At 51.7% G+C, this 7,557-nt stretch overlaps 1 long non-coding RNA gene across 1 annotated transcript; it reads left to right on the plus strand.

Moving 5' to 3' along the window:
* Positions 1-6,164: 6,164 nt before the first annotated feature.
* Positions 6,165-7,319, plus strand: LOC109383108 (uncharacterized). Its single transcript, XR_002124078.1, has 3 exons — positions 6,165-6,283; positions 6,605-6,721; positions 7,054-7,319. It is a non-coding gene; the product is annotated as an uncharacterized LOC109383108 (long non-coding RNA).
* Positions 7,320-7,557: the final 238 nt, after the last annotated feature.

The raw sequence follows: 7,557 nt of genomic DNA on the forward strand, positions 1-7,557 counted from the left end.
AATAACGGAGCAGGTTGTACATTGAGAAGAAGGACGAGGTCCCATCCCAGCCCTGCCATAGATGGGCTGGGCAGCCTAGAGTGGTTTATAAAATCTCTATTGGCCTCAGTTTTCCCATTTGTGAATGACCGTGAAGGTGTCATCACTGATATCCATACTTCTGATGTTCTCATTTAAAATATGATCCTATAATATTAACTTTCATGTTGGAACTGAGTCTCCTATGTGTCTGGACAGGGAGGGACCTTGGCAACCAGGCCAGGCAAATAGGAGAGAGCTAGGACAGGGTGGGTGATGGGGGTGATGGAGAAGCCCAGCTTTGGAGCCCCATGGCCTTGGGCAGGACCCCGCACTGCCCCTGGGCCAGTCCTCACCTCCCTGAGTCTGTTTCTTCATCCTTAAAGTCAGGAGAGTCAGACCTGAGCTATTGGAGATAAATCCCTGTGTCACACTAGCAGGCGACAATAAACAAGAGCATCTTCCCCTTTGAGTCCCAGTCCAACCCCCGAGCCCGAGGCTGTCAAGTCCAGGTCCCTGCAAGACAGTGTCAGAAATGGGGGATGGACTGGCGATGGGTATTTTGTGGCCAAGGTGGTTCGGGGAGGGGGGCATCCCTGTGTCTCTAGGTAAACTATGTCACCCCAGCTCAGTGGTGAGTAGGAAGTAGGAGGCCATGAGGACCCCGAGCCACACACACTGAGCAGGCAGGGCCAGGGGAGCTGGGGAGGCAGGATTGGTCCCTAGAAAGAGCACATTGGATATGTGGGCCTGAGGGAACCTTCCTGATACAGCCCTTGGAGACTGTCTGGTCCTGTCTAAGGAGTTGTGTGTTTTGTTTTAACTTTATTCCTGAGGCTATCAGGACCAAATCTTCCAGGAAAGCCCCACACATAAACTCATGGCAGAGCTATCCTGGAGGAAGAGGTTGGGTGGCCTGGAGTTTTCCTCTGAAAAATCCTTGAGGGGGATACTAAAGTACCCAGGAAGAGTCTCAGACCTGCCCATGGTGGCTCATGGCATTTGAAGAGAGCTATGCTTAGGCCACGGGCCTTTTGACTCCCTGGAAGCTGAGAGCACTGACTCTGGAGTTAGTCAGACTGGCAGCAAATCCTGGCTGTAGCTCAGTGACCTCAGACAAGCCCCTTTATCTCTTATTAGAAGGGGATGCCAATACCTCCTCACAGGGTATGCAGAGGGGTGAAGGGGCTTATGCTTGTCAGGGACCCACACAGTCCCTGGGAGTGAAGTTGTTATGGTTACCAAGAGGTCAGTCCTAGGGCTAGCATGATGACCTGGGTTTCCCCCTGACCCACAAGGTTGGGAGAACCCCCCACATTCCCTCCGCTCTTCCTGCTCCCTCCCAGGCCACACAGCCAGCAGGAATTTGTCCTCTGCAGGGATGTGCAGAGAGAAAGTCTCCTTTTTTGATGAAACAGCGATGAGGTGATGTCTGGGTTTTTTATATCCCCATTGCTGAACTGGTGCCAGACACAAGAGTCCAGGCTAGATTCCATTAGCTACATTTGTCCTTTGGACTCCTGGCCCTATGGGGACCTTCTAGGGGTCCAGCTCGAGACCCATCAGCTGGGAAGAAGTTGGCCAGGGCCAATGAGAGCCGTTCCAAGACTTAGCACCTCCACTGGGAACTCAGGCAGTCTGAGAGCATGCCTCATTCAAGAGTCTTTTTTAAAAAAGAAAAAAAAAATCCACATTATTATATATATATTTTTTTTCTTATCAAGTACATTTGAGGTGTAGGAATTACCATTAACCCCCTTTTGGAGAGTAAACTGAGGCCTAGATAGGTACTTACCTTGCCCATAGGAATACGGTTACGTCAAGTCACGGTCTTAACATTGTTAATCCATTGTCAATTGCATTTCAGAAGCCTGAGTCCTCATTACCATTCTGATCAATGGTCTGGAGACAGTAGTTGGTGATAATATTATAGGATCATATTTTAAATGGGGAAAAAATTCCTAAATGTAGTACACACTTGTTTAAAAAAAAATTCAGTCATAAAAACGTCTGAGGTATACAATGGAAGCCCCTGAACACCCCCTGACACTCCCTAGCGATAAGCTCCAGAACCATTTATTATGTAGAATCCTCCAGATTTTTCTTCTTCTTTTCTTTTTTTTATTGGGGAACAGTGTGTTTCTCCAGGACCCATCAACTCCAAGTCGAGTAGTTGTTTCATTCTAGTTGTGGAGGGCGCAGTTCAGTGGCCCATGTGGGAACTGAACCGGCAACCTTGGTGTTATAAGCACTGCACCCTGCACTTGAACCATCTGAGCTAACTAGCCGTCCCCAGATTTTTCTATGCATTTACAATTAAATGTTAATATTTGTGTTTTAATAAGATTATAGAATATATTCAGGTTTGCAACTTGTTTTTTGCAAGTAACAGTAGCTCTTGAAATGTAGAGACTCTTAACCAGGCAGATTCATGGCAGATCTAGTGGGGGAAGCAGCTGGTAAAGTTTTGTGCAAAATTGTGTGCAGTGTGTGTGTATGTGTGTGTGAGCGTTGTTGAGGGATAGTGACTATAACTGTCACCAGAACCTGTTAAAAGATTCAGACCCCAGCCCCTTGTTTTTCAGGTGGAGAAGAGAAGTGGGGAGCCCAGGTGAGTGGGGAGCCCAGCCCCTCAAGATGGCCTTGAAGGATGAGGGCGAGAATGCTGCAGTCACCTGTCCCTGGGCATCCTGCCCTGGCCCTGGAGGGGAGCTGCGCCCTGCAGAGCCAGAAGGAGGGCGAGGGAGTCAGTCCTGCCCAAGCTACCAGGAGAGGCCTCTGCAGTCCCTGCAGGGAGAGTTACAGCCACTAGGAGCTTGGGGAAGTTACAGAGAAACAGTCTGGTGCAGCACTTGGGGAGGATGCTGCCTGCAGCACTGGCAATAAGCCAGCTTCTGGTTGGGCCTGGCTCCTCCAGGCCCAGGAAAGCCATCCAAGGGGCAGGCCTGCAGCATGGTGGTAGGTGAGGGCAAGGGTCAGAGGGTGCTGTTGAGATCAGGATATCACCAGACCCTGGGGAGGATGCTGAGCACAGAACCTACCCAGGTTCTTGTTACTGTGCTATGAGTATTATCAGCGCATCCAGCAGTCTTTATGGAGCTCAGACTGCTCAGGACTTCTCTAGCTGCCTTGGAAGGGTCTGATATCACCAGTAATGGCCACCCTCCATCGAGTGTGTCTCCTGTGTGGGTCTTTGCCAAGCACTCTGCAGGCACATACTTCAACTTTCAACTGCCCAACAATCCCTGAGGTGGGAGTTCCTGTTATTCTCCCACTTTACAGTGACGCAGTGAGGCCAAGGGCACTGGCCAAGGCCAATGGGGTCAGCAGTGGCACCATGCAGTTTTGAGCCTAATGTTCCTAATGCTGGAGCCCTGTCCTCAACATGGCCACTCCTCTGCCCTCCAGGGGAAGGGCTGCACCCAGGAATGACCCTGAGAGGTGAGGGTGGAAGAGTTTTTTTTCTGTTTGAACTTTTTTGCCATACGCACGTGTCACTTTTGTAGTTAAGGGGGAACATTTTTTTTTAATCTATACTTCTGAAATTATTAGCAAATAGTCCAGCTTAGGGTCTTACAAGTAGGGCCCAGTAAAGGCCCACTGAGCCTGGGATGCTGCAGACCTCCTGTTCGTGGGCTCCCCTTCCTGGCACCACCTTCCTCAGACCCAGCCTTAGGGCCAGGAGAAGCTCCTTCCATGGTGTTCTTGGCCTCAAAGCAGGGTAGGCTTCCTGGATGAGGAGGCTCGTTTTGACTGGTGGGAGTGGGATGGAGGGCAGCAGGAAAGCTTTCCAGGCTGGGTGTACAGCCTAGACAAAGGCTCCTAGTGTGTAGGAGTGTGGACTATTCCTGGAATCAGATTATTGGCCCAGAAGGCCTTCTAGAAGGCTACTAAGAGTAGAAAGGGCTATGTTTTAGCCTGGAGGGCAAAATGGCCTCCTTACACTTGGTAAAACAGCCAGGGGCAGAGGGCCAAGTGGCATAGGATGCAGGGAGTCTGTCCAGACTACCCTAAGCTGCTGCTTATGTCATTTCTTCCTTCAGCCCACCAGTCTTTATTTATTTAGCCCTACTTGGCACTAGACCTCAAGCTTCCAGCTGCTAACACAGAAGGATGCATGACATGGGAAGGAACAAGCACACACACCTGAGGGTGGCAGTTAAAAGACAGGCTTTGAAAAGAGCCTGACAGATGAGAGTTTGATTCTGTGCCCCAACCTTGTCATCAAAATGTTTACTGAGCACCTATTATGTACCAGGCTCTATGCTGGGCACTGGTGGGAGAATTATGAGAACATAGACATGTTCTCTGCCCACACAGAGCTCAGAGCCCAAGGATCTCTGAGCCTCAGTTTCCTCATCTGTATAATAGAGATCATAATAGCACCCCTCACCCCAGGCGCTCTCCCTGTGTGTGTGTGTGTGTGTGTGTGTGTGTGTGTGTGTGTGTAGACTTGAGTTAATGGCAGATACCTGGTACAGTCAGTGTTCAATATACAGAACAATTACAGATGAATTTAGGAAGTGCAGGGCTGGAGAAGCTTCCTGGGTGCATTCTGACTCCACTCTGCTTCAGCCAACCTTTATTGAGCACTTACTATGTACCAGGCATTAGGCCAAGCAATTGACATTCATCACCTCATTTCATCCTCTGGCAACTTTATGAGATGGGTGCAGCCCCCCGTTTGACAGATGAGGAAACTGAGGCTCAGAGAGGTAAGTTAACCAGGCCAGGGTCACACCATGATGGATTCCCATTCAGAACTCTTGCAGCCAAGTCTATTGCACTTGCCAGGACACAACCTAGGGACCTACTGGGATTGTTCTATAAGCCAAGGGATGTGATTTCCTTTGTTAACACTTGATCCCTTCCTTGTAAAATGGGAATGACAAACCTCTTCAACCACTGGGTCACCTGGACTTGGTAGTTATCCTTGTGGACTCTGGAATCAGAGCCTAAATTCGAGTCCCAGCTCAGTCACTTCCTTGCTATATGACTTGGGTTGGTTATTCAGCCTCTTGCCTGTGAAACGGGTTGATAATATCAACCCTGAAAAGCAGTTGAGGTTAAACGTGAGATGAATGATCACGCACATTTACTACAGTGCCTGTCACTTGGAAGAGCACAGTAAATGGCGTGGCACCATTGTCACTGTCGTTGCTTTGGGCCACAGCTACCCCTTCCTTGCCATGTTTCAGTCTCAGCTTCCTCACCACACATTAATACCACTGGTACTACAAGCACAGTACGGCGCCCACCTCCAGGCCTGTGGGGACCTGGAGGCCGCTCCTGCTACCCACATGGCCACTGGGCACAGGCTGACCCAGACTGCCTTGGCCTTTGGTTTTCCCAGCATCACCCCTGAGGACAGGGGCAGCGAGAGTCTCACTAGGCAGACCCCAAGGTATGTTTCCAGTGACCTGATGAGACCGCCTCACATTCTTGCCCTCAGTATCTAAGCCTTCATTCTCTAGAAGGGTCCAGGTCCTCTGCAAGGTGCGGTGGAGCATGGAGAGCGAGACAGACATGGAGCCTGCACTCAGTTTCTGGCCCCAAAGTGAGGCAGATAGCCACACAAACCTGAGGTATGCTGAGAGTATGGTCCCACCAGCACATCTAATAATGGAGCCTAACCCAGAGTTGAAGGTCAGGGTGGATGCCCTTGTGGGGGAGGGGCGGCACCTGAGCAGGGGCAACAGCCCCATCTGAGCCAGCGGAGTCAGTGGCTTCACTTCCTAAGGCCTCTTGTCCTACTTGCTCTGCTGCTTCCCTCGTATCACAACCAGCCTTGGGTGTGTCCAGGCTGATTCCTGGGAGAAAGAGGCTCTGCTGGGCCCACCCACCCAGGTGTTCACTACCTGAGCCCTGAGGGCGGCCCCTCAGGCCTCTGGGCCATGGCTGAGGCTGGGGCAGTGGGTGTCTACCATGACATTGACGCCCTCACGTCTGAGTTTCTTCTCTGACCCTGCCTTCCCTACCTCTTTCCTTCTTCAGCTACCAAGGTTGTAAGCTCAGCCCACTCCTCTTCTCTCTCGTTCTCCTGCCCTCCCCCCACCAACTCAACCTCACCACCACAACCACCCACCTTGCGTAACTCATCTTCTCTCCTGCACCCACCTGCCACCTTCCTGCTCCTTACTCCTAGCCTCTGGGAAGTTCCAGGTTGGCCCTCCCATCAGGGACAGCCACCGACGCTGCTGAGGGACCCATCACAGATTCCAGCAATGTCCTCTTCAAGAACTGCGTCTGCTGAGTGCCCAGGCAGGTGAGCCAGGTGTGGGGCAAGGGGATCAGCCAGCTTGGGGGTTACTGGAAGAAGGATCAGGCATGAGGCCAGGGCTGGGGGGATCCCCCATGGGAGGTTATGAGGGGTTCCATTATCCAGTGGGTTTGGGAAGCTGGAAACTGAAGCTCTAGCAGATGAGTATCTTCTCACCTGAGACACCCGACAAAGAAGGGGTGCCATGGATATTCTCATCCTGGCCTGAGTTCAGATCACTCGGTCACCGTGATGAGGCCTAGGAGGTGGCGCCTGCCCCACTCTCCAGGCCTCTAGAGCATCTGTGGTGTGTCCCCCATGCTGTAGCCCCACATGCCATCCCTCTACCTGGCCCCCTGGGCTCCGATGGGCTGAAGCTCTGCCCGCAGAATCTGCCTGTGCATGGAGCAAAGCGAGACGGAGGTTGGGCAGCTGAAGGAGCAGGTAAGCATGTGGGAGAGGGGGTGGGCTCAACAAACAGGGCCAGCCCGTGTGACAAGGAGCCAGTTTTCCCCTCTCAGAGTTCAGTCATGACCACAGCTATTTTTAGCATCGGCATCTATGCATCACTTGGTATTTTCACACTTGGGTTTTCGTCCACTTCTTCCATTGTGGCAGGTGGGGAGGGTACTGTTATCATCCCCATTGTGCAGATAAGCAAACAGAGGCTCATGGAAGGCAATTGACTTGCCCCAAATTACACAGGCAGGCCAAGCCTTCTGGCTTCCAACACCCTGCTGCACAGGAATGTCGCAGAAAGCATTCTCTTTCTACAGCCCCAGCTGTGACTTGGCTAGAGCCAGGGTGGACATCATCCTGGTGCTTTACCATCACCACAATGGCCATATGCATTACTAAGGACCCGCTGCAGATGAGGCACTATGCCAAGTGCTCCACATTCGTTAACACAGTAAACTCTCCCAGCGACTTCCAAAGGGAGACATTGTTCCCATTTTACAGAAGATGGAAAAGGAGGCACCTGCTGGTGAAGAAACTTGCCTGAGGGCTGGCTGAGTGGCTCAGTTGGTTAAGAGCGCAAGCTCCGAGCAACAGGGTCGCCGGTTCAATTCCCACATGGGCCAGTGAGCTGCACCTGAGCTGAGCTGCCAACAGGTGGCAAGATGGCTCAGCCGGTGAGAGCATGTGCTCCTAACAACAAGGTTGCTGGTTTGATTCCCAGCTTGGGATGGTGGGCTATGCCCACCCACAAGTAAGATTGAACACGGCACCTTGAGCTGAGTGGCTGCCAGCTGCTGACAGGCGGCCGGATGCCGACGGGA

This window comes from Hipposideros armiger, unplaced genomic scaffold, assembly GCF_001890085.2.
Source record: "Hipposideros armiger isolate ML-2016 unplaced genomic scaffold, ASM189008v1 scaffold_75, whole genome shotgun sequence".
Taxonomy (NCBI): domain Eukaryota; kingdom Metazoa; phylum Chordata; class Mammalia; order Chiroptera; family Hipposideridae; genus Hipposideros; species Hipposideros armiger.